Source organism: Myxocyprinus asiaticus, chromosome 6 (assembly GCF_019703515.2).
Source record: "Myxocyprinus asiaticus isolate MX2 ecotype Aquarium Trade chromosome 6, UBuf_Myxa_2, whole genome shotgun sequence".
Classification (NCBI taxonomy): Eukaryota; Metazoa; Chordata; class Actinopteri; order Cypriniformes; family Catostomidae; genus Myxocyprinus; species Myxocyprinus asiaticus.
In genome coordinates, this window is record NC_059349.1 from 26,992,441 (window position 1) to 27,016,979 (window position 24,539).

Consider the following 24,539-nt stretch of genomic DNA (forward strand, 5'->3'; position numbering starts at 1 on the left):
TGTGACTTTGACACCTTTTCAATTGTTAAGAGATATCTATCTATCTATCTATCTATCTATCTATCTATCTATCTATCGTCAGGTCGAACCTGGTAAAGGTGACGTGTTTTTGCTCAGCGTTGTCAGTAATGTCACCGTTCAGAAATTCCCGCCCCTGTCTCGCGGTCAGGAACTGCCCTGTCTTCGCGCGCCGCAGCTCTTCTCATTCTGCACTGGCTGCTGTCAGCACGCAGAGTCTGAACGGCAGGGCGTAACGCTGTTACTCCACTAAACCCCGTGTTGACACATTAGACATGAAACTATCGCTTTGGATATCGGACTGCCCTAAAAACCCAGATGACAAGCCTTAAACCCGGAGCGAGACGGTACGTGTTTGTCGACATATCGACTGTTTACCGCTCACGATAATAGTTGGCGTTTACGGTTAAGTAGAAGTTAGGTGTGTTTGTCAAATAAAATGCCTCCGTGACTCAGACTGAAGTTCAAATAGACTTTATTGACGAAGTTTGGCTTTCAGTAAAGTCACGGACCACGATCGATTGTTTTTTGAGGTGATATTGCAGTGTTTTGAGTTTCACACAGTGTATTAATTGTAGAAAGATTTCACCTCATCGACTGTTTATCAAACACTTTCACGCGTGCGGTAATTATAAACGGAATGCTTCATACGCCTTGTTTCGTCTGCAGTCAACAGAGAGAATGTATTATATTCTGGTTGTTTGTAGGTTCACTGTTTTGCTATTATTATGTCTGTCACTTTCACAGACATAATGGACTAATAATTTACAACTAGAATGAATGAGTATTTTCTCTCTTCCTTACTGTATTTCCTTGGAATTACAAGATCTGGAACTGTTATTGCATTCATTGGATCCCCTCAAACCATATAGATGGTTTACCACTTGCATTCAGTTTCAAAGTTTGCTGTTGGATGGGTGGGTGTAACTGAGTAAAGCTTTTGTTTTGGCTTTAATGCAAGCTCTCAGACAGCTCAATTAAATGCTTAGTTTCACTGAGGTGGTGTTTAACTCATCCTTGAGCAGTAGGAACTGGCACATTGCTTGTGTCCTGTGCATCTTGGAAAGATCAGATCTCTGTCATGCTGTCTTTAAAAATATCCTGGTGGGGTCTCTCTGCTGTGGGTGTAATTGGGCATCCCGCCTGCACTAAATGCATGCTTATCCTGCTCCAGTGCAACCTTGAGCTGTGCTCTGTTCTTTGTTACTAGCCTGATAACTTGACAGATACTGAGACGGCTGGGCAGTCTCAAGATTGTTTCCTTTCTAATTAGCCCAAAATAGCACCGGATCAGTGCTGGGGGCTTTCTTGCATTAATCACTTCCTAAGTGCCGGAATTAATCATTCTGGGTCAATCACAGCCTGTTGTTGCTAACACCCAGTTTTACCATCAAAATGGTGTTTAAATAAATGAATGAAATTAAAAATTTAATCAAATGAAAATATAGCAATTCATTTTCAACATATATGTATTATCAATATTTTGTTTTAACAAATGAAAAGCTCTTATACAGAACCCCACAGTACAATCCAAAAAACAACATTTGAGTTATATTTTGTCAAATAAAGTGCTGCAAAACAGAGCATCACAGGTGTGTGATATTGCTTAGATATAATACAATTTCTATTGATTTATTGTTATTATTATTAGTAGTACAGTGAATATTACATAACTTTACAGTAGTAATATATTTCTGTCATACTTTTTGTTCATTTAAATTAAGCTTTTATTTTGACTGAGCTTTTATTTTGAAGTATTTCTGTGTTAAGACGGTAGCTTTTCAGTTCGGAAAAGCCGGTCGCTACGTGACTCAACGTGATTTAACTGCAAAAGCTGCAATTTAATTTAATATGTAGTCTGTATGTGCTTCGTGCTTCAAACTGAATTTGCGCTCTGTTCACTGTCATCTGCTACAAATAGAACGCGCAGTGCTCATGATGGCGTTTTCCGTGTATGAGCCAAGGAGTAGCTTTAAAAGGTACGCGAGCCGTCGTCTGCACAACACTGGCTGTGTCTCGTTTTGAAGGCTGTGTGCTCGAGAGGTCGCATTTGTCGGCCGCATATGTCACAGAGGCTGTCTCGTTTCAGAAAAGATAGTAGGACACTCTGAATGCAGCCTTCGAATGCGACCTTCTTTCACAGGAATTTGGAGGATGCAAGAAGCGTATCCTTCGTTGGCACTCACAACCCACAATTCTTTGCTTCATTGGAAACGTAAATAATGAATTTTAAAAAATGACACCGATTTACCTGAAAATATGATGTTCAAATGTAAGTAATGCTAAGTTCCAAGCTGAAGTACCTCAGTAGATTGGTGTGAAATATAAAATATTTAAAATGATAATAATATATAAGGTAAAGTAAAGTATTATTAAGTAAATATAAAAGTACAGCCAAAAAATCTATTTTCTTTTTTCTCTATGTCATTATAACTCTCCTAAAGTCTTCGAAACGAGAGACAGCCACTGTTTCCACGCATTCACAAGTGCTCACATTTTGAAGCGTGCCGCACATGCAAACTATATATTTATTTCATTCAATCACAGCCTTTGCGGTTAAATAACTTCAATAGGACATAATGTGATTTTAATTTGTGCGCTGAATGTTTATGCAATGACATTCATACTTCAGATGTTATCGGAGCATTTTTACAAGCATGGGTATGAGCACATCAGCATGGTATCGCACCTGTGACATCCCTAGAAAATATGCTTCGTATCATGCATCCCAAGAGCCACCTGGTTCGATTCCTGTCCACACATCCAGCCATTCAGAGACTCCACAGGCTTGGTTGGCTGCCAGGGAGCTGCAGTGGAGTGCTTTGGCGAGGCTTTGGTCATGTGATTTGTTACTCTTTCCATTGAAGCCCATCCTGCCTTTGCTCGCTATTGACTGAAGCTCATTATGTGGTGGCCAGCACTGAACCTCTCACCCTTACAATGGGCACCTCCTACAGTATATGTGTATGGCCCTGCAGAGAGGTCTGTCCACAGACCCACAGAGCTGCTTGTAGACGGATACCATAGGACGAGACTAGACTGTGATTGTGAATTATACAAAAAAGGATAGATAATAGCTGAAAATAATGGTTTGGTGAAAGTGAGAAAAAATTAGCTATGTAGAATATGAAGCTTTTTTAAACTCATTTTCAAACAGGCTGAACAGAATACATTATATCTAAATTGCTCTTTCTCACTGTCAGCAACAAACTATGTGTCGCAAAAAAACGACAGATTTAAAAACATGGTTTTGATTCTGCGAAATTGACCTGATCAGTGATCTTTTGCAGAGATGGGGTAATGTATGCAGGGCATGCTTGCAGAATTGCACTCACAAAGACCTGCACATAGCAATTTCAGAGGCATACAATTATGTTGCTTGCATAAGGTGGGTTTCCATCCAACTATTTTTATGCGCATTTTGAAACTGAGCATATTAAATCCTGAATGGAAACGCTTGATATGTGAATAAACTTTCTAAATTAGCTTTTTCTAGAGTTTCGCATTAGTTAAAATTTGCATTAAGGTGATGGAAATGGTTTATTCGCCAAACAATGACGTGTTTTGACCATTTGTGCATGTGTTATGAGTGTGCGATAGCTTGATGTGACTAGCCCACCAAAAGGTCTGACCTTGGCACACAATTCTTTGGACACAGCGCTTGTCATCTGGAAGTGTTTAACCCACAGCTGGTCGATAAAGTGGGTCCTCACAATCCACCAGATCAGTTTTGAGAGCGGGCGCTCCCAGGTATGTGGAGACTGGCGGTGTGTGGGCATCGCAGCTATTTCAGCCCACATTATATCAGATATTACACATATTCTGCTGTCTCTCATGGATGCATTTAATAAAATGAGATACTTGCTCCAATCTTGCAAATAAAACTATCCCCAAGCAGGGTGAGGCCATTCAGCTGCTCCATCATGATGAGGCGGCTTCCTCATGATAATGCACATTACGTAGTGGACAGAAACGCGCAACAATTAGTATTTTCTTAAGTTGAAATTTTAGAAATGCGCTTAAAAAATCCAAAATGTTTTGGATGAAAATCCAGCAATAGTCAATCTATTTCCCCTTGTCCTCGATTTATTGAAGCAAAGCAAACCTCATAATTTTTGGAAGCATTTGTTGGACCATACAGTCTATTTCAGGGTTTACTACTTGCTTGCATTTATGCTCTTTGTTCTAGAGCCCAGATTAGACAACTTTTAAGTAGAGGGAGGTCAGCACTGTTAAATCAGTGTAAACCATGTTGGATCTATGAAGGTCTCTCTGTAAAGTATGTTAACAGCAGCTCCAGTTGTAGTGTGTATCGGAAGTAATCTGTCAGTGAATGAGAGCGCTGCTATACTACTGTGCTGTAGATTTGAATGGTTATCTCACCATGTGCACTACAGTAAATGACAGCTGGACTTTCAAGTGGCTTTCATGGAGGCCACACCTGGACAAGATCTTCAGAAGAAGCAGACAGCCCTGACCATCTCATGAACTCCTCAAACTTAACAGCTTTTTCCAGCAGAACTGTTGCCTATTTGCCCTTACCACATAAGGAGAATATCAAATAAATAAGAGGCAGAGACAGAAACAGTTGAATGTTGATTGTGTTTCTGGTTTCAATGGTTTGTAACTGAACTGAAAATGACCTTAGGTGATTCTCATGGAACCTGCCATGAAAATGTCCTTGTCATATTTAAACCCAATTCAATACAAAAAAATATTAATTGTATTTTGCGTAAAGAAAATGAAGGCTACATTTAGGAGGACCATTAAAGTACTCATAAAAGTCATGAAATGCTTTTTTTTTTAAATCATTTTATTATCTTCCCTGAGGTTTTTCAGCCACAGAAAAACTATATAAAAACATACAAATCAATGTAAACTGATATAAATTCGCTCTGATATACTTTTCACTTTAAATAATTAATCGTTGCAGTAATCAGAATTCAAGGGGAAAAATGTGTGCAACTGTCATGAAAATAATGTCACAATGTAAAAAATCTTAATGGCCTTAAAGATAGGCATAATTTTCTATAAGCAAAATATAATTTCTTATTTGTTTCTTTTTATTTTGGAGTAAAATAGGACCAGGACACCCACCTTCTTAGACTGCTGTTAAAATAATCCCTAAGAATGCATCACCAAAGAATTGCAATATTTGGATGGGCAGTAAAAGTGTCATTTAACAAGTTAACGTATAGTTTATATAGCTCATTATATTTTTTTCCAGACACTCTCATAAGTCACTATGTACCCCCACCATTCGAAGCATGACATCTGTAATGACATGTTTGGATTACAGCCCAACTTGTGTTTATAATCCAAAATGGCTTGGTAGGCACTAGAGCTGAAACGATTAGTCGATGTTATCGACATCATCGGCAAAACATTGTTGACAAAAATTTCCGTTGTCGAATAGTCGTTTGATCTCATTTAACATTACATGAGATCACATTAAACTCTAATGATGACGCACAAGAGCAGCACCGCAGCTCACGCCTGACTGAGGAGAGGAAGAATTACAAAGCTCACAGTCCAGACGCACTTCCAAACAGCTTAAGGTGATGTAGATCGCAAAGTATGAGGGAATTATAATGCACAAAATACAAAATAAGTAAATCCAGAAGCACTCACATTGTGAAAGGAGCAGAAGCAAAACTTGCGTGTCGAACGTCTGTAAAGGAAAGGCGTTACATCGTTAATGCAGTTATATTTAATGCATTATAGCTTTAATAAAGTTCAAATAATATGAAAGCAGATCATGTAAATAACTACAAACTCCGAAACTGGCATTTCTCTGTGCAGTCAGTGCCTCTTCTGAGTTGCGTGAATGTCCTGATCTAAGGGGGAGAGATTGAAACTGCACCTGGCTGAAGCACACTCTGGTGCGGGGACGTTCATCCCCCTCACGCGCGCTTGCTGCAGCTAGATTTTAACGTGATGGCTCGTGACTTATTGTATCATAATACAGTATATGTGTCACTAACTACATTTCCATCCAAGGATTTTTTGCTAAAAAAGTTTTAGCGCATCAAAATAAAGCTGATGGAAACGCAAATTATCGCTAAAATTTAAGAAGTGTTGACATAATATTTTTCCGTTTGACTCTATCGCATAAACTCTATGTCGAGAAAAACTGGTTTGGAAACACTTTTGTCGAGAAAATTGGCATTAACGCAAAAATGTAGTGTCACATGACAGAATTTACCCCAATCGTTAGCCTGTGTTAATCATGACGACAAGGTATAGGATCCTTGAAAGCCAATTTATTGTATGTGATTATGGATTGGTCTGAATGGCATAAAGATCCGATCACTGCAAACATGACACTTCCAGGAATACCAACACAAATATCTCGTATCATGCACATTGATAAGTGCATGGAGAACAAATGAATGGCCACTGTTTGTTATTAATTTAATCATGGTAGACATCCGTTTATTTATTAAAGTTGCTTTTCCACACCTTTCAAAATAATAGACAGCAGTCATGGAATTAGCCCACAATACAAAAAAAACAAAAAACAAAAAAACAAAACATAATTTCTGTGCACAAAGATATTTTAAATTAAAATAAATACGCATTACTAGGAGAAAAGTTTCAGTGTGCTTTTTTGGAACAGGAACATATAGCACAATTCTATAAAATTATTGTTTAGCTTTTGAAAAAATGCTGGCAAAATTCCCTATATTAAATTAAATAAATTACCAAACGAAAAACGCATTAAATTAAAAAAATATATTCCCAAACTATATATATATATATATATATATATATATATATATATATATATATATATATATATATATATATTTTTTTTTTTTAGACCTATATATGCCTTTTCTTTACACAAACTTAAATTAGCCGTACCCTGTTCTGTAGACGAATAAAGTCGGCTGAATGACATTTTATACATTTCAAGACTATAAACTATCAGAACTATTTGTCCGATGAGGGATCACTTTCAGAAAACGAGCTTTTGAACCTTTTAAAACTTTTAAATATTTTAAATCTAACCCTCTTTACCTCAGATCACATTTGCTGAGCTTCTTCAGAAAATGTAAATTGCATTATGATGCTAAAATTTATTTTAGATGATAATCAAGTTCAGTTGGTCATTAAAAGTTGTGGAACAAAGATACGGGACGTAATGCAGTTGTGATGGCAGTGCTTTAGATGATTGTTCAAAATCGCCTATTGAATATCAGGAATGTATCATATGTAAACCCTGATATTACACCGCATCAGTTTTTCTTTAATAGCTGTGCACACAGCATATACACATCTATGGATGGTCCTTATACTAAGACTGAAAGTTCCGCCACTACTTGGTGCAGGTTTCCAGCTTGAACAGGGCCATGACGATTCGTTTTCGGGTCAGAACCGGTGGCAACTTGCAATAGGCGCAACATTAGGACCGATATTACAGTTCTATCAGAAGGGCAATTGCTCCCTTTTGATTGCAATTCCTCATCTTCTGATTGCATTTATTTGTGAAATTAAAATGACAGTTAGCTGGTTAATTTCAATGAATTGTCTCAATACTCTCCCCATTTTACAAAAACTTAGGAGGAAAAAACTTAGGGACATCTGGCAGGTGAATTAGCAATAAACACACATTTCTGAATGGAAACGGCCTCAGGTCAGATTTCTTTTGCGCTAAACCAAAACTTATGCGACAAAGTGTTTTTTTAGGCATGACGTCATCACACACCATTTTTATCGATAAAAGGCCATTTGAATGGAAACAGGCAGAAGACGGCAAATTTTGCAATTTTTTTTTTACGCATTTTCACTTTGTCGATAACAAAATAGCGCGAAAAGTGGATGGAAACTAGGCTACTGTGCATTTATTAACATGAAGAAAATTGGCAGTATATAAGAGAGATTGTTTTTTTGTGCGTTAAAGATAGATTGAGGTGAACAGAAAGGTGGTAGTCTTAGCCCCATTTTACACTGCAACAAAATACGTTTTTGATTTGTTTTTGTTTTTGCTTGTTTTCCAATATAAATATCTAAAACTCCTTTAAAACAAAGTACATTTTCTTTAGCAGCTATACTGCAGAAGAAAAAAATTGTTATCTGAGAATGTTGAATATAATATTAAAAATACAAATATTTTAAAATATCAAAAAAATCCTTTAAAAAAAGATGCATTCACTTGAGAAGCAGCATATAAGATATTTAGACTTGCTTTTAGAGAATAGATCTTGAATATAAGTATATTTTGTCTTTACTGCACTCACAGAAGTATAACCAAGTGAAAAAATACACTTATATAAAAAATACACTTATACATTCTCTTAAAGCAAGTCTAAATATATTATATGTTGCTTTTCAAGTAAATGTATCTTGTTTTAAGGATTTTTAGACAATTTTAAATGGAAAACAAGACAAAAACACAATTTCTTTACTGAATTAAACTTAATAAAAAGTATTTTTTTCCTTAAATTCAGTGAATGTCATTTAGAGGTATTTTTAAAAGATGATTTTGTCCTCTTTATTGTTAGTAAGCACGTTTAATACAGTCTTTTAAGTCTGGGCACAAGCTGAATAATTGGTTAAGAGCTAATGATTAATTGTTGCAATAATCGGCGAATAGTCGAATAATCGTTCTAATAATCGTTAGATTAATCGATTATCAAAATAATCATTAGTTGCAGCCCTAGTCGTCATCACTCAGTGACACGAAGCAGTGGAGTCTGACACCAGGCAGGAACGGAGCTGGATCTGGCCAGCTCTGGTAACCTGGATATGAATCCCGAGGTTGAGACAGGGAAACAAATAGAACAATATTAGCGTAGATGCCATTCAATTTATTGCAGAGTTATAGATTATGGGAAATGTTTCTGAGAAATGTTTCTGGTTCTGGCAGCCTAATTGTCAGTTGATGGATAAATTATGTGTATGCCTGGCTAAATATATGAGTCTTTAGTCTAGACTTAAACTGAGTGAGTGTGTCTCGGATATCAGAAGACTACAAAGGACAGTTCGGAGTGCTGAGAGGATTATTGGTTGCCACCTGCCCTCCCTTCAAGAACTATACAGTTCCAGAGTGAGGAAAAAGGCTGGAAAAATCACTCTGGACCCCACTCACCCTGCCCACTACCTTTTTGAACTGTTGCCTTCTGGCCGATGCTTCAGAGCTCTGAGCACCAGAACCGTCAGGCACAGGAACAGTTTTTTCCATCAGGCTATCTGTCTCATGAACAGTTAAAACTGCCCCATTGAGCAATAAATATGTGCAATTCACAGTCTAGTCTTTTTATATTTTTCCAACTCATCCAACCTCTTATGCCATTACATTTCCTTGCACTGTATATAACAGATTTGTATTTAGATTTGCACTACGTTTGTGTATGTGTGCATGTTTGTGTATGTATATATGTGTGTGTGTGTATGTGTGTGTATGTATATATATATATATATATATATATATATATATATATATATACACAAGTCAAAATATAATTATATTCAAGGTCTATTCTCTGAAAGCAAGTCTAAATATATTATTATATATATAATAAATGGATATTATTATAAATATAATTAGCTAATTCTCCAGGATCAAGCTGTGGCTTCTTAATAAGCAGTTTGACTGCCATTTTAAAGTTTCTTGGGACATGTCCTAAGGATAGTGAGGAGTTAATAATATTAAGAAGAGGATCTGAGATTACAGGGAATACCTCTTTTAAGAGCTTAGTTGGTATTGGATCTAACATACAACTATTAGAGATTTTATTTAGCAAACCAGAGAGTCCCTGTGAAGAGGCTTCCCAAGAAGGCTCCTGATTCTGAATATAGTTCAATTTAGATGCAAAAAACCTTCTGGCTGCATGAGGCCCTGTTCCTTTAGCAGTTATTTCCATACAGCACATACAAAACAATGCTGTCTACTCTGCCCTGAATATAACTAGTGGCTCGCTACTTGTATGTGGATGGCACAGACTCGCTACCATTGGAGTTCTGAGGCTTGTAGAATAAGATGTGACAGCTCTCTGGTGATGCCCAGTGGAATAGTGGAGTTATGATCAAAACTTTTGGAAACCATAACAACTGATCTGTTGAGATCTGTCCATTGCTTTTGTGGAATCCATGTAGAGAATGGCAGAAAGTGATTTAGGAACATATTCCCTGGTGTGGAGGGAGTTGGTTTGTGTCCTCCACATTTGTTTCTGAGGTTCAAGGTTCTTTTCTCACAGTTCTTTACAGACTTGTGTCTTTTCACAGATGCATGTGGCGCAGTACAGAAGAGAGAAAAATGCTGGTTAAGTTTGTGTCTTGGTTGGTAAGAGGGCAGTGTGTTTGGATTGGAAATTTTCCATCATTTCAGCCTCTGCAAAGGGAGGGTGAAAAGCCTGCTTGAGGTGGAAAAAATACACAGTCCAGCGTGATTGTCAATGAATCACATTTTGCACACAGTTCATGATAGTAGTACTACTTTAGTATTCATGGAATACACAAGAAAACAAAATCACACCAGTCCATTTTGTCCTTGTTCTTGGCCTGTACTCAATATGCATACACAAAATTTACCAAGGTTTTTCCCTTCAAGAATGAACAAAGTGACATTGAGTTTGCAGGTTAGTGTATGAAAGTGGCGTAACTGCGCAAACTGAACGATTAGAAATGGCGATGTTATTTATGCAGTTTCTCTATCTGTAGCATTGAATGGTCTTCATTCAAGCTGTCAAACCACAAAAAGACATACTTGTAACTGAACACATTGTGTAGACTATATGAAAGAAACATATACACAATATATCATCCTGTGATGGCTAGAGTAAAATTATCCTTGTCCTTTGAAAATGATTTGGGTTGAATTTAATGGAAAACTATGCAAGTTGCACTCGGTGGAGGCAGAAATTTGCAGACAGACGGCGAGTGGTAGCGGTGTGTTTACATTCATAGAAAACAAATGGAATGAATTTTAGAACATGCCTTGTCGTCTGCCAGATGCGTCCGTTTTGCGACCCCCCCCCTTTACAGTGAACTGTGAACTGTTCATTATTTATGGCTTTAAGGATGTGGATTTAAGGATTTATGGCATTATTTTTACATTAAGGATGTAATCACCTAAGATTTTTGTCATACAGGCATTCCTTAGCTGCTTATACAGGATGTGGCAAGTCCCTCTCATTACTCGAGTCGGGCCATAAAACTCTTATCTGTTCAATCAGATGTGGCTTGGATAGTGCTCATATGAGTGCAGAGTTTCAGTGCAAACATTCAGATTGCATGGCAGGTGAGGAAAAAATCTGCTGCTCCCGCCAACTTATTTAAAACTCGGTCATTGCCATAGAAACTGCTTATCTGTTCTAACTCTGCAAACATCTATAAGTAGAGAGCCGTTTTCAGTTCCTTTGAGGTAATGCAAGATGCTCAAGAGTCGTGAGGAACCTGAAATGTGAAAGAGAGTGCCAAAGGTTTAAGTGCAGCTAATGTGGAGGTGAGTCTTTTCCACATGGAGTAGGCTAGACTAGACTGTCATAGATAAACTTTAATAGATATATTTTTTTATTTTTGTAGTGCTGCAAATGTAAAAAAATTATTACAGTCTGTAGCTTGGTTTTTTGCAGTCCAGTGATTGATTACTGTTTTGTACAAGGCCAGGCTCAGCCATGTTGCTTACTTAACTTATCTGACTATTTTATGTGTGTTTAAAGAGTAATCTCAACCAGAATTTCTTAGTGCTGAATGGGTATGACATAATGGATGACATAATCTACAGATGTCTTATCCTGTCTCTTGTGGTGGCATGACTTCTCAATCATACAGTCAGGATTATTGTGTTTTGTAAGTGTAGTTCCAGGGCTGAATCATCCCTCATGTCTCCTGATGAAATAGATATTCCTTTGCACATTGTGGTGGGTAGTTATTTCCACAAGGCCATGTCAATAACGTTTATGCAAATTGGAGAACTATCACATGTCCTTAGACTTTTAGATTATTTCCACAATAATCAGGCTGGTTTCATTCTAAAACAAGTACCAATACCAAACAATAGGCTGGGGAGCAGTGTTTCCCCTATGTAGTGAGAATCACCCTGGCACCAATTGAAATTAACTGGGCATTACACAAGACACCAAAATATGTGGTGTTTTTTTTTTATCACACATCACTTAAGGTGTATGTGTGTGTGATTATTAATATCAGACAGCCCCTCCCTCCATCCTTGGAGCACCAGCTAAGGAGTTTCACTTTAACAATAAAATGTAAATTGGAGGGAGTTGGTCATCTGATTAATCTGAAGGATTCGTAAAATTCGGCCTAACCTTTAGAGCTCTTCTGTATCATCAACACATGGAACACACAGTTTTAATAAAATTAGTTTTATTTTCAAAAAGATATACAAGAATAACTAACAAAACTACAAAATGGTACTAATAAACTAAGAGATAAAATAAACAAATAGGTAAATAATGTTCATATGATGGAAAGATGCAGGTGGTTGAATTGGATGTAGCAAAGGCAAAGTGTGACTATTATCTTATGAAAGATCATTTGCTGTTTCTCTGTTAATTAATAAGTGGAAATCCTTATTACTAATGCCAAGGTCTCTGGAAAGAGGTTTAGTAATGATATATATATGTTGTCATTGATTGATTGATGAGTTCGATGATAGCAACGTCTTCCACTGGGGCTCAGGGCCACGTTACAGTGGGGAAGGATCTGGATTCCGTTTTAACAGCCTTGGACACGAAGGAGCTGAGGAATGCTGATCTCCTGGAAGCACCGAGTGGGTTCTTGCAATCTGGAACATGCAGATATACAGCCCTTATGTCGGTGCAAGATTCATCATCTGGAACACGCAGATGCATGAAACTTGAAGAGAAGGTTTGCTCGTCAGAGCTAAACCATGTCGCTGTATTTATCTCCCTGGTATAGGGATTCCAAACTTGCCGTTGCAATAGTCTCTTGAAGTGAGACTCAGTACTTGGTCGATCTTCTTCTTTTGTCTCTCGGATGGAGACTAAGAACGTTGGATGATCTGTTATCCTCTCTCTCATGGAGTGAGACTTAGCATGTTGGATGTTTTGTAATCTGTTACATCTCCTACCACTCAGGCCATAGATTTAGAATGTTCATTATTATTCTGTTATTGCCTCTCTCTCGTTGAGTGAGACCAGGACAAAGGTGTTTTCATCCGGAGGATAGTTTTATACCTTCCTGATGAGGAAGAGATTTCAGTTTGGCGCTTCTTGTCTCAGGGTTATGATTGGCTGCTGACATCAGAGGGGGCCCATCCAGTGTAGCTCACCCTCCCTTCTCTGTGTGGAACATTTGCTTATTTTAAAGTACATAGTTAGAACAATGTTTTTAAATTCTCATTTATGCATTGTTCCTTTTCCATACCTCTTCAAAAATACTCTTGCCATTTTTCTGAAGATATAAAGACCAAACATGATATTGAAAAATTAAGTATTACGCATGCATTAATTTATACCACCATAGTTCAGTTTGTGTTAACTATTGTGCTAATTGAACAACTGCAATTTACATAAACAGTTCTGTGATCAAACATGGAGTGGATGTGTTGCAGCTGGTGTCCATTTTAGGAATAAAAGTTTGTGCGTAAAAATTTATCTTTGTAGATTCTTTGTTTCAGCTTTTGCAACATGGCAGGTTAATGCTGCTTCGAGAGGTCTTGAAGACATTTATGGCCCTTCTCACTTCTATTATGTCAAACCTTAGGATGGGGGGTTTAAGATGTCTCTAAGAAACCACTCATGAACCAATGAGAAGTCTTTTCCAACGTGTTAGAAGGTCCGGGGCCTTACTTTCTGAAGTATCTGGTAGCTTTCCAAGCAGTTTATCTGATGGCTGTGCTTGGCATTTGTTTGTGTTGGTCCTGCCACAATCCAATCAAAATGGAGCCACTCTTCTTTGCTTTGACAGTTAGGGAGGGGCTCTGCCATAAACTGGCTCATGGATTGTCATCTGGTCCAATGGTTCACCACACCTATATGCATTTTGCAGCAGCGCTGTGCCACTGCTGAATTATGGGTGCTGCTGTTGGGATTTCACATGGTTCATTAAATATTCTTGATGCAACATAATGCTTGCCAGCCCCAGTCAGCTGTGTGCTTATTTACACTGCGAAAGAGACCCCACCACAAATACACGCACATATTCACAGTGACGTCACCGCATAAGAAATGTGTCAAACTCACTTAATTTCAAGTGGCTAATTTCTGAAACAAGCTGAGCTCTTTTCTGAAACGTAGGATGGCAGGGAATCGCAACATTTCACTGAACAATCAGTTAGCGCTTTCCTCGTGAATATAAATGACACTTCCTCTGTCGTCTGTATGTTTGGAGCACATTTTGCTCGCTTCAAAATCGTAATGAAACAGCGCTAAACGGGTCAATTATCAACACGGCTCAATCATGGATAAAGCAGCACGAGCGCAGAGCAGGTGCGGTAATTCACAGACTGGCCTCGACCGCACAGACTATTTTAAATGCACTTGTGAACCAGTGAGATTTGTGGCGGGGATTGCGAAACCCGTTTGAAACCTGTACAGAATTGTCTGTTGCAAAACTCTTATGTCTCGGTGATGAAACTAGTTTAAAACTAACAGCGCCCACATTCTAAATGGCACTGACAAAGAAAGCAGGAGAAAACATAAATTAGAAGGCTTTTCAATTCACAGATCACAACGCTTACGAAAATGTACCATGGATTTACTGTAGTAACACTAACTGTACTGTATTAACTGTAGTAGTTGTGGTAGAAAAAGTTTCTAAATTATTTAGACTGCTGTTTTTTTTCATTACAAAAATGCCATCGTTGTTTATATAGAAACCATAGTTACTAGCCATGGTAGTGAGGAGCCATATATGGTTTTAACTATGGATACTATGGAAGAACTATTATGCATTTTCATAATAATACCAAGCTATCAGTTTTCCATCTGTGTAAAATGTGTTCTCTTGTAATGCTCTCTGATTGTAGGAAAATGTAAGTTGTTTTGTTTGCCTTCAGAAATTCCAAGAGATGACTGTAGTTTAATCACTATTAGCCTGATGAAAGGAATCTGTAAAGAAAACCCAACATGGTCACACTGTCAGAATATTTAAATTTAGCCATTTACAAATTAGGTGTTTATTTTTTTCACAGATGTTACTGTTGTTAATATAATAATTTTCATCTGCATCCCAACCTCAAAATCAATGCTGTACCGTCAAATGTGCATTTCAGTACACATAACATGTAATATTATTGGTAATTGCATGGGTGTTACTAAAGCAGGTGCTGTTGCCACATTTTCAACGGGCCCTTTGAGGGCACAAATAAACCCTGATGTGGCTCAGGCTGAAATTGAGTTTAACACCCCTGTTTTAAGCTGTTCTTCGACCAGCACGCATTAATACGGGTCCGGCGTTGCGGGCATGTGGATGCACACACAGCACCACTGCTGAAAAAAATCCTAGGGGAAACACTGGGGAGTGTTTAAAGGGGTTCCTAGCTTTCTCATGAAGACCACATTATGCACATTTCCAGAGCAGGGCCCATTGCCTGAAGTCCTTCACGCTCATAGTGTGATGTGTTTCCTCAAGGCAACACTGGTGTCATTGCACAGGCCTGTAGCATGTGGAGTGGCCAATCGCTGTCCTCAGCTGTAACAGTGCTCTCTTTTGTGTTTTCCAATTAGCCTTGTAGGCAAAGACATTCTTCCAGTGCCAGGAGCGCTGCCACGAGTTCCACAGGAAAATTAGACAGGAACGAGGGCAAAATAGAGAGATAAAGAGAACAAAGCTATTGTGTGATTTTAGTTACATGCCTCTCTTATTGCTGTCCTTGAATGGCAGAGAATTGTTATAAGGCAGTGTTAAATGTTTTATGGCAGGCGTTGCTTCTAACAGTGTTAATTTTATCACTCTGGCATTATCTTATTATGGGTAAGATGCTGAGATAAATTAGGACTTTGAATATTGCTGTGGTTGATGAACATTCTGAACTGCTATAGTGGCAGTAAAGTTTCTATCTTTTTTATTATGGAAAGACCAGCAAACTAGGAAGTCCATGTGAACAGCGAGCATGTGGAATAGTAATACCAGAGGGTTACCGCCCCACTTCCTTGTTTATTTTCTTTCTAGCATCACCACCACAGCAGAACACAATGACCGGTGGATGCTGAGCTATTTAGCACATGCAAGAGATTGTTACCTCCTCCTCCAGAATACACAACCCTTATCTTTAAACTCCTTCACCACAATGCTTAGTAATCATGATTGGGCTGGATGCAACCAGAGTCCCAGAAGATGACCAAATCCTTTGGGATTGCAGTTTTTCCATCTATTCCAATACCATTGGCACACAGCCTCACTGGTCAGCTTGGAAAGCGTTTAATGGAAGGTGGTGAAGACATGTAAAAGTGTTGTTGTTTAGAGCCCTCCGGCAGCTGTGGAACAGACGGGTCGTAAAAGGGTCCCCCATTCCCCTCCCCATCACTTCAGCGGAAAGATGCTCTCCATGCATTCGTTCACTCCTTCTCCACCCTAATGGCTCTGTCACTCTGTGGGGAAATGTAGAGAAAGCAGAGATCATAAATCAGTTCTGTCCCCAGGGAAAGAAGAGAGGACAGAAAACAAGCAAAATAACTTTTATCACGTTCCATAAATGAGGGCCATGGAAGCTGCTAATCAATGGTGTTTATGAACACCACCTCCCTTAGACACTGATGTGTCCGATACTGTGACAGCTTGTAGTCAGTTGTGATTTATTGATAGCAATTTCTTGCTGGATAAAGAGCGGATGTTGGCTCTCAGACTGAGGCCATGCTGAGGTGGTCCGAGGGCGTTGAGATGGGATTCAGGTTGGCTGTTAAGCATTCTGCCTTAATGGACCCCTATGGACTATAGGAGATCCACATAGACAGTATGGCTGAAACGATTAGTCGACAATAAAAAATTGTCAACAAAAATGTACGTTGTCGAATAGTCATTTGATCTCATTTAACGCAACATGCGATCATTTGAAATTCTAATGATGACCCAGTAGAGTAGCATTTCAGCTCGCGCTTGATTGAGGAGAAGAAGAACAGCTCACAGTCCAGAGGCACTCCAAATTTCCAAACAGATTAAGGTGATGTAGATTGCAAAGTATGAGGGAATTATAATACAGTATAAGTAAATATAGAAGCAGTGTCTTCTTGACATAAAATGAAGTGGAGCCGTACCTTGTGTTCGGCTCGAGCTAAACTTGCCTGTCAGAGCTTCTAAAAAAGAAACACCCCAGTGTTATATCTTTAATGCATCCTTTATTAAAGTTCAAATAATAAGGAAGTGGGTTGTATAAATAAGCACACACTCTGAAACTGGCATTTCTCTGTGCGGAAATTCCATACTCAAAGGCTGGGAGGTTTTTGAAAAATACTCTTCTATGTTTGAACCTTTTAATTTTTGTGTTAGTGCTGTCAGAATGTGTCTTGGATTTTCTTGATTTCTGTATTTGTGTTATTTGGAGCCTGATCTCATGAAAAAAACTTGACTGTGGTGACATTTCTTGTAAAATTGTAATACGTGGCTCTTTACATGAATTGCAGCAGTTCTGATGTGAAATGTCCACAGAGTGGTGCTAAAAGCAATAACATTTTCTACATAACAGAGGAGTTTTTTAAAGGTGCACTCAGTAACTTGTCTTTGTGTCGTCTTGGAATTACACTGACACATAGCAGTTTGAATGCAGCATCATTTAAAATCAATAGTTTTCTGTTTTAGATGCCACTGTAGAAATGTAGTATTCACAGTCAGCCATGATTACTTAAATCAATGAGTGAAAGTGTCAGATAACAGGATGGTTACTGAGATTAAGTGAGTAGTATTCGGCTGGTCATGTGATTCTAGCATGGCAGCCCCCATGTGCGGACCCTCTCCATGTAGAATAAAACAGCTTTTAGAAGGTTTCTGATATGACTGGAGTCTTCATTTTAATGTGATTGGTCATGCTTTCCTACATATATTGCAAAATTACAATTCATGTCTTTAGATCAACTTTGTTAATGAGGAAAAAATTACTGAGTACACCTTTAAGGTTAATGCACTATAGCCTTTAGCCTCCTCGTTAGCGTGCCCACCTCCCATGCCAGCTGACGCCGGTTCGAATCCCGCTCGGAGCGGGTTGAGAAGTACCGGTTACACAAACGATAAAATATATTTCCTTACAAGTCATGCACTATAGTGTTTTAATAAAAGTGTTTTGATGTCAAAAGATAGCATTGTGTAAGGGACAGGACAAAAACTAAGTGTTTTTAAGTTTTTAACCTGCCGTTTTACTCGTTTACTTGTGTGATAGGAAATAAATGTAATTGTTTTATCACCTCTAGCGTTCATCCCACCAGGAATCTGCCGTGAAGTACAACGAGCCACATAAAATTAATTTGCAAAATGAAGGTATAGTTTCTATGATACCAGTTAAGTTATTTGCTTCTTTGGATGCATATGGATTTTAGATGATTGTTTATGATGATAGGCTTTATGCTACTGACGCTAGAGGCTGTAGCCTTTAGCCTCCTCGATAGCGATCCCGCCTTCCATGCTGGCTGATGGCGATTTGAATCCCTCTCTGAGCGGGTCGAGCAGGACTGGTTACACAAACGTTAAAATGTATTTTCTTACAAGGCATGCACTATAGTAAAAGTGTTTTTATGTTGAAAGATAGCACTGTGTAAGGGACAGTACAAAAAGTACGTTTTTTTTTTTTTTTTTTTTAAGCATAGGCTTTATGCTACAGGCCTCTTACTTTTTCAGAAGAAAATCTAGCTTTATATGGAAGAGAAGTTCAAAATCCCTCAACATTTTTCCTAAAAACTGCTATTTATGAAAACCTTCAGGGATTAGCTATTGCGAGACGACTGCTGTAGAATGCTGATGCATTTTCTTTGAAAGTAAATGCTGTGTTTCTTGATGAAATCTAAATGCAAACAAAGCTTAATTGCTGTGAGATTTTGGGGCAGAAAGCTGACTTTTGTTTGTCAGCAAGGAATAAACTTAGCTCAGGCTTAGTGTTTGGAAAGATTTGAATTATTGTTGCCTGGAAAACGCCCTGAATATAGGTGGAGTCCCAGAGTAAGGAACATAGCGAAGGTTGCAACATGTCGACATGACTGTAATATCAATACTAGGCTGTTAGTGAGAAGGAAACATTATGTTAAGCATGCCTGATTTCATGTGTATGATACCTGATGGCTTGCACTGCCAAAGCTCAGGGCAAAAATATTTCCACACATTATTCAAATGACCTTTGAGCTACATGTGGCCAAACCTGATTAGTATTTAGCTGCTAGTGTTCTTTTTTTCACCCTATTTATTCTAGTGAATTACAGAAACACAATGACACACTTCCTTCAGGCTATGTTTTAGTCGTTTCCATGGCTACAACCGCTATTGCAGCTGGTTGGGCAAAATGAGCAGAGAGCATGGAAGGTAATTTGCTCCCAAACCCCCTCCTTTACTCACTCACTCTCTCTCTCTCTCTCTCTCTCTCTCTCTCTCTCTGCTCGGTCCCTTAAGGTCTTGTTTTGGCAAAGCAGGGGGGATTTCTGGGAGGTGTATAGTGCAGTTAAGAGTAGAGGAAGTTGAATGCAAAGATGTGTGTCCCCAGTACAGGTGTAGACGTACTGGAGTGGACTGGAGGAGCTGAATAGAAGTGCAAGGGAGGTAGTAGCACATATACGAGGCATATGGTGCAATTAAGAGTCAGGTACAGTAGAGATGTTGGGTTGCTGGAAAGATCAAAGATGATAGATTCCCAGGTGAAACTATGTTCGAGAATCCTTTGGTAAATACATCAAGTGCCTGTTACATTTATTTGACAAGAGAAGGTATGTGTTTGCTCTACTTTTCATCTTACTCCAAAGAATTGTCACAAAACTACCTTGACATCCTTTTGACCTTTTTTAATAGAGAACACTTTAGAATGATATTTTGATGTAAGCAGTAAGAAGGGGTGATGCTAAATTTACTATTGTTTGACTTTTATACCAGCTTTAAGGGTGTAAATGCACTAACTGTAGCCCTTTATTAGTACAAACATAATTTGCTTATTTTCGTAAAGAAATAGTTCACCCCAAAATAAAAATTCATTTCATTTACTCACCCATATGACTTTCTTTCTTCTGTGAGATAAAAGGATATATTAAGCAGAATTTTCAAGCAGTTTTTTTTTTTTTTAAATACAGTGAAAGCATATTGTGACCATGAGATGTCAAGCTTCAACAAGGACAACTTGTGTGCCATATTCCAAGTCTTCAGAAGCCATACAATAGTATAGGGTTTCGCGGTTTACCGGTATTATCGAAGTACCGTGATACCAAATTTTTTTTAAAGTTACGATATCATCTTGTTGCTAATTTTGGTACCATATTACAGTATGCTGTCATTAGCAAAATTATATGAGATGTGACAGTCTTGAGATGAAATCAATGACAGTTTGAAAATAAAATAAAAAAAACTTATGGCCAAGTGTGATCTTTAAACAGCAGAAGGATGTAATTTTATTATATAATGCTACAGAATGAACAAGAGGTGCCTCTCTGCTCTGTCATATTAATCCCCCCCCCCACACGGGCGCAAGCATGCAGACACACTCACACAAATGCAACACACACTGCTGGTGCTTAATTTTCATGCAGTGTGTTTAGAGTATAAACGGCTGTTATCACTTAATGAACTGCTCGGGTGCAGCTTGAAGATTTCAGCTCGAAAGTCCTGATGGGCGTATCCCAGCATTAATGGGAAGCTTGATATAACTAACCCGAAAAACAAGAATAACTCAAATGTCTGTCAAAATAAAAGTCCCCCTAACATGAAAGCTCTATTCGTGAACTTGAAGACAGAAAAATATAACTACTGTATAAAAATGTAATATTCAAAAAGTAGCAATAATACTCATAATAACAATCATGTAATATTTAATGGTTGTATTATTATTATTATTATTATTATTATTATCTGTAAGCAATATCACAAACGCAAGCAGCCTTGTGCCACAGGTAATCAGATTTTTTTCCATTAATGTTTTCAGCGGTAATGTAGCTCAGTGGTAAATGACGCTAGCTACCACCCCTGGAGTTCGCTAGTTTGCAAGTTGGAATCCCAGGGCGTGCTGAGTGACTCCAACCAGGTCCCCTAAGCAACCAAATTGACCCGGTTGCTAGGTAGGGTAGAGTCACGGGGTAACGTCCTCGTGGTCGCTATAATGTGGTTCGTTCTCGGTGGGGCGCATGGTGAGTTGAGCATGGATGCCACGGTGGATGGCGTGAAGCCTCCACACGCGCTATGTCTCCTTGGCAACGCGCTCAAAAAGCCACGTGATAAGATGCGTGGGTTGGCGGTCTCAGATGTGGAGGCAGCTGGGATTCGTCCTCCACCACCTGAATTGAGGTGAATCACTACGCGACCACGAGGACTTAAAAGCGCATTGGGAATTGGGCATTCCAAATTGGGTGAAAAGGGGGAAAAAAATAAACAAATAAAAAAATATATAATAAAATAAAATACTGGGAAGCTCTGTTGTGCAGCATTTTATGTTACCAAAATGTTTTTTTTTTAATTTTTTGTAATATAAATAATAATAATAATAATTATTATTATATTTTTATTTGATTAAAATGTTATGTATCAATTTGATTAAACACCATTTGATCATAACATCAAAATGCATAATTTGAATCTGTAAGACTTTATGCAGTTCTTATAATCAAGTCATTTTCTGTGTTGATTATAGTATCGATTTAGTATCGATACCGAGGTACCAGGGCTGATACCATACCGAAGCCAAAATTTTGGTATCGGAGCAACCCTTCAATAGTATATGTAAGTATGTAAATGTAAAGAACAGTATAAACAATAAAACAGTGAGTATAAACCGTGTGAGAAACAGACCGAATGTAATTTATTCTCTGAAAATCCTTTCTTCTACTTTAGCTTTCAAATCTCATTTACACATGCACATTTTCAAACATGACACGTCAGTATGTGTCATACCAGGTTTGATGCCAGTGAAACCAAACACCATTGGTTCTCACATGTCTCGCAACTGGTTGAAACGGGCATGTTTGAATATGCGGAAGTGCAAATGAGATTGGAGAGTTACAGCGGAGGGCAAGATTTTTGTCTGTCATACAAAGCTATCAAATGGCTTTTGTTCTTTGTGAAGCTTGACAGCCTGTGGTCACAATACGTTTTCATTGTATGGAAAAAAGCAGCTCTGAGATTCTTCAGAATATCTTATTTTGTGTTCCATGGACCAAAGAAAGTAAAATGGTTTTTGAATAGGGTGAGTTAATGATTATAGAATTTTCCTTTTGGTGAGAACTACTCCTCAAAATCAAGAAAGAGAAAAGTACAGTAGCAGTAACTTTCTTGAGAGATTGCGTTGTCTATATTTATGACAGAATGATTCTGTCTTTCTATCTTCTGTCTAAAGTTTGAATATGTCTGTCCCATAGTTTTTTTTTTTTTTTTTTCACTTCAGAGGTGTGAATTTGAAGAGTTTGTTACGGATTCATACCCAGTTACCAATGATACAGTTTACAATGGTTCCTCCCTGGGTGGGTCACTAATGGTTGTAATTTGTCATCGTCTGCAACCATCCTTTAAAGACATATAAAAACAGGCCTGATCTCATGAAAATTACGTGACTGTGGCAACATTTTTGAGAAATTACGTGGTTCATTACACGTATCATTCTAGTTTTTAGGTGAACTGTCCACTGAGGGGCGCTAAAAGTAAGTTAAACCTTCTCCCAAAAAGATGATGTTTTTAAGATTAATGCTCTTTGGAGTTTCAAAAGAAAAAAAAACTTCCTCCCTAACCTAAACCTTTAACTGAAACCTAACCAATATTGTCATAAAAATGTGAGATGATAGAGCATTTACCTTGACCTCATCTTTTTTCTAGTTTTAAATAAACAAAATGTCAAGGAGATTGTCTGGTGAGTGAAGGTTTTTAGAACCCAGTTGCAGAGACTTCTTTATTGAAAATAATCCAAAGCAAGAGGAACCACAAAAGAAACAAGACTAAGACTCACCAAACTCAACTCAATACAATTAGTAATGCAAGACAAAAGACAGGGAGAACATGAGAACTAAATGACACAAACTAGAAAAACCTGTAAACAATTAGGAAGGGAAAATGAACTAAGACAAGGCAATAACTTTAACAGGGAAATCAAATGTCAGAATTGAAGTCAATCCCTCTAGCGACCTCGACTGGCCGCTAGAGGAAGTTATATGTGACACAAAACAGACGTCTCTACCCTAAATCCTATATCTAAATCTAATAGATAGTGTCAAGAAAGCAAATGTGAGGTGAAGAAAACAGACATCCTTACCCTAAACCCCACACCTAAACCTAACCGATTGTGTCATGAAAGCAAATGTGAGGTGAAGAAAACAGAAATCCATACTAGGTCTGGGTAAAAATATTTATTTTCCGAGGCATCGCGATGTTTGTTTAAAAAAATCTCAATATCACGTGCTTTGCTGGGCCTACCATGTTCAAAGTCCAACACACTATAGTCACACGCGAATAAGCTTGTAAATGTAGTTGGTTATGTAATGCAAGCGACTTGCTGACGACATAGCTTAATGTTAATTGGCTTAAGCAACCGTGTTGTTTTGTTCTCTTCTGTTTTTTTTTCCTGTTTTTTTTTTTTTTCACTCTGACATCATGTTTTTATGTGTATAATTTATGTGTGAAGATTCCCAACACTCTGACAGTGTGATCTCTGTATGGGATATGTGATTATATTCTTAAAATATGTAATATATCTAAAGTAAGTGTCTTTATTAAACTAAAGAGGAAGAAAAAGAGACTGCTCATTTTCATTTACAAACAACATAATTTAAATTACATACATTTTATCAGCAACAAAGCACATGAACGAGAATTACGCGATATCTGCTTTTTATCTCATTTGTGGCTGATCCACCACGAGAAGTGAGAACTGTCAGACAGCACTTATTTAACCCCTCCCCTGACTGCAGCCCCCTAATCTCAGCTACTCTCAAGGTGAGGTGTTTGGCATCTCAAATGAGCCTAAAGGGTTGACTGAGTCTCAAATTAATAATGTGTCTGTGTGATTACTGGTAAGAGTCAAGCTTTTGATAGGGAGCATTTGTTTTGACAAGTTGTTGTCTGGTGTTGTTAACTATTAGGTATATCATGTGTATCTGCCAAACTAGGTCCTGTCACACAGTGTCTCAAAATGGGACAGGGTTATATTTGCATGTTTACCTCGAGGTCAGGTCAACACTGAGCTCATCTGAATGTTTCCAAAAATACAGAACTGAAATAGCCCCAAACTTATTCTGTGAGGTTACAAGTTCAGTAGCTGCTGAAATAGATTGTTTATCAGCAACTATCAGTAAACATTTGGGTGAACAGCCTGATCTCATTTGTACATAAATTTTTGTAACATTTAAATGTACATGTTTGTTCGTTTGAAGAGACACTAAAACTTTCAATATGGATGTTTGAAAGCATCTAAAATGAAAACAGTTTTACGTATT

At 38.0% G+C, this 24,539-nt stretch overlaps 1 protein-coding gene across 2 annotated transcripts in view; it reads left to right on the top strand.

Annotated features, from left to right (window-relative positions):
• Nucleotides 1-227: 227 nt before the first annotated feature.
• Nucleotides 228-24,539, top strand: part of LOC127442284 (serine/threonine-protein phosphatase 2A regulatory subunit B'' subunit alpha-like) — a 123,777-nt gene continuing 99,465 nt past the window's right edge. For both annotated transcript variants that reach the window (XM_051700186.1, XM_051700185.1), the window contains exon 1: nt 228-365. The gene's annotated coding sequence lies outside the window, so the exon portion shown is untranslated. The remainder of the gene's footprint in view (nt 366-24,539) is intronic.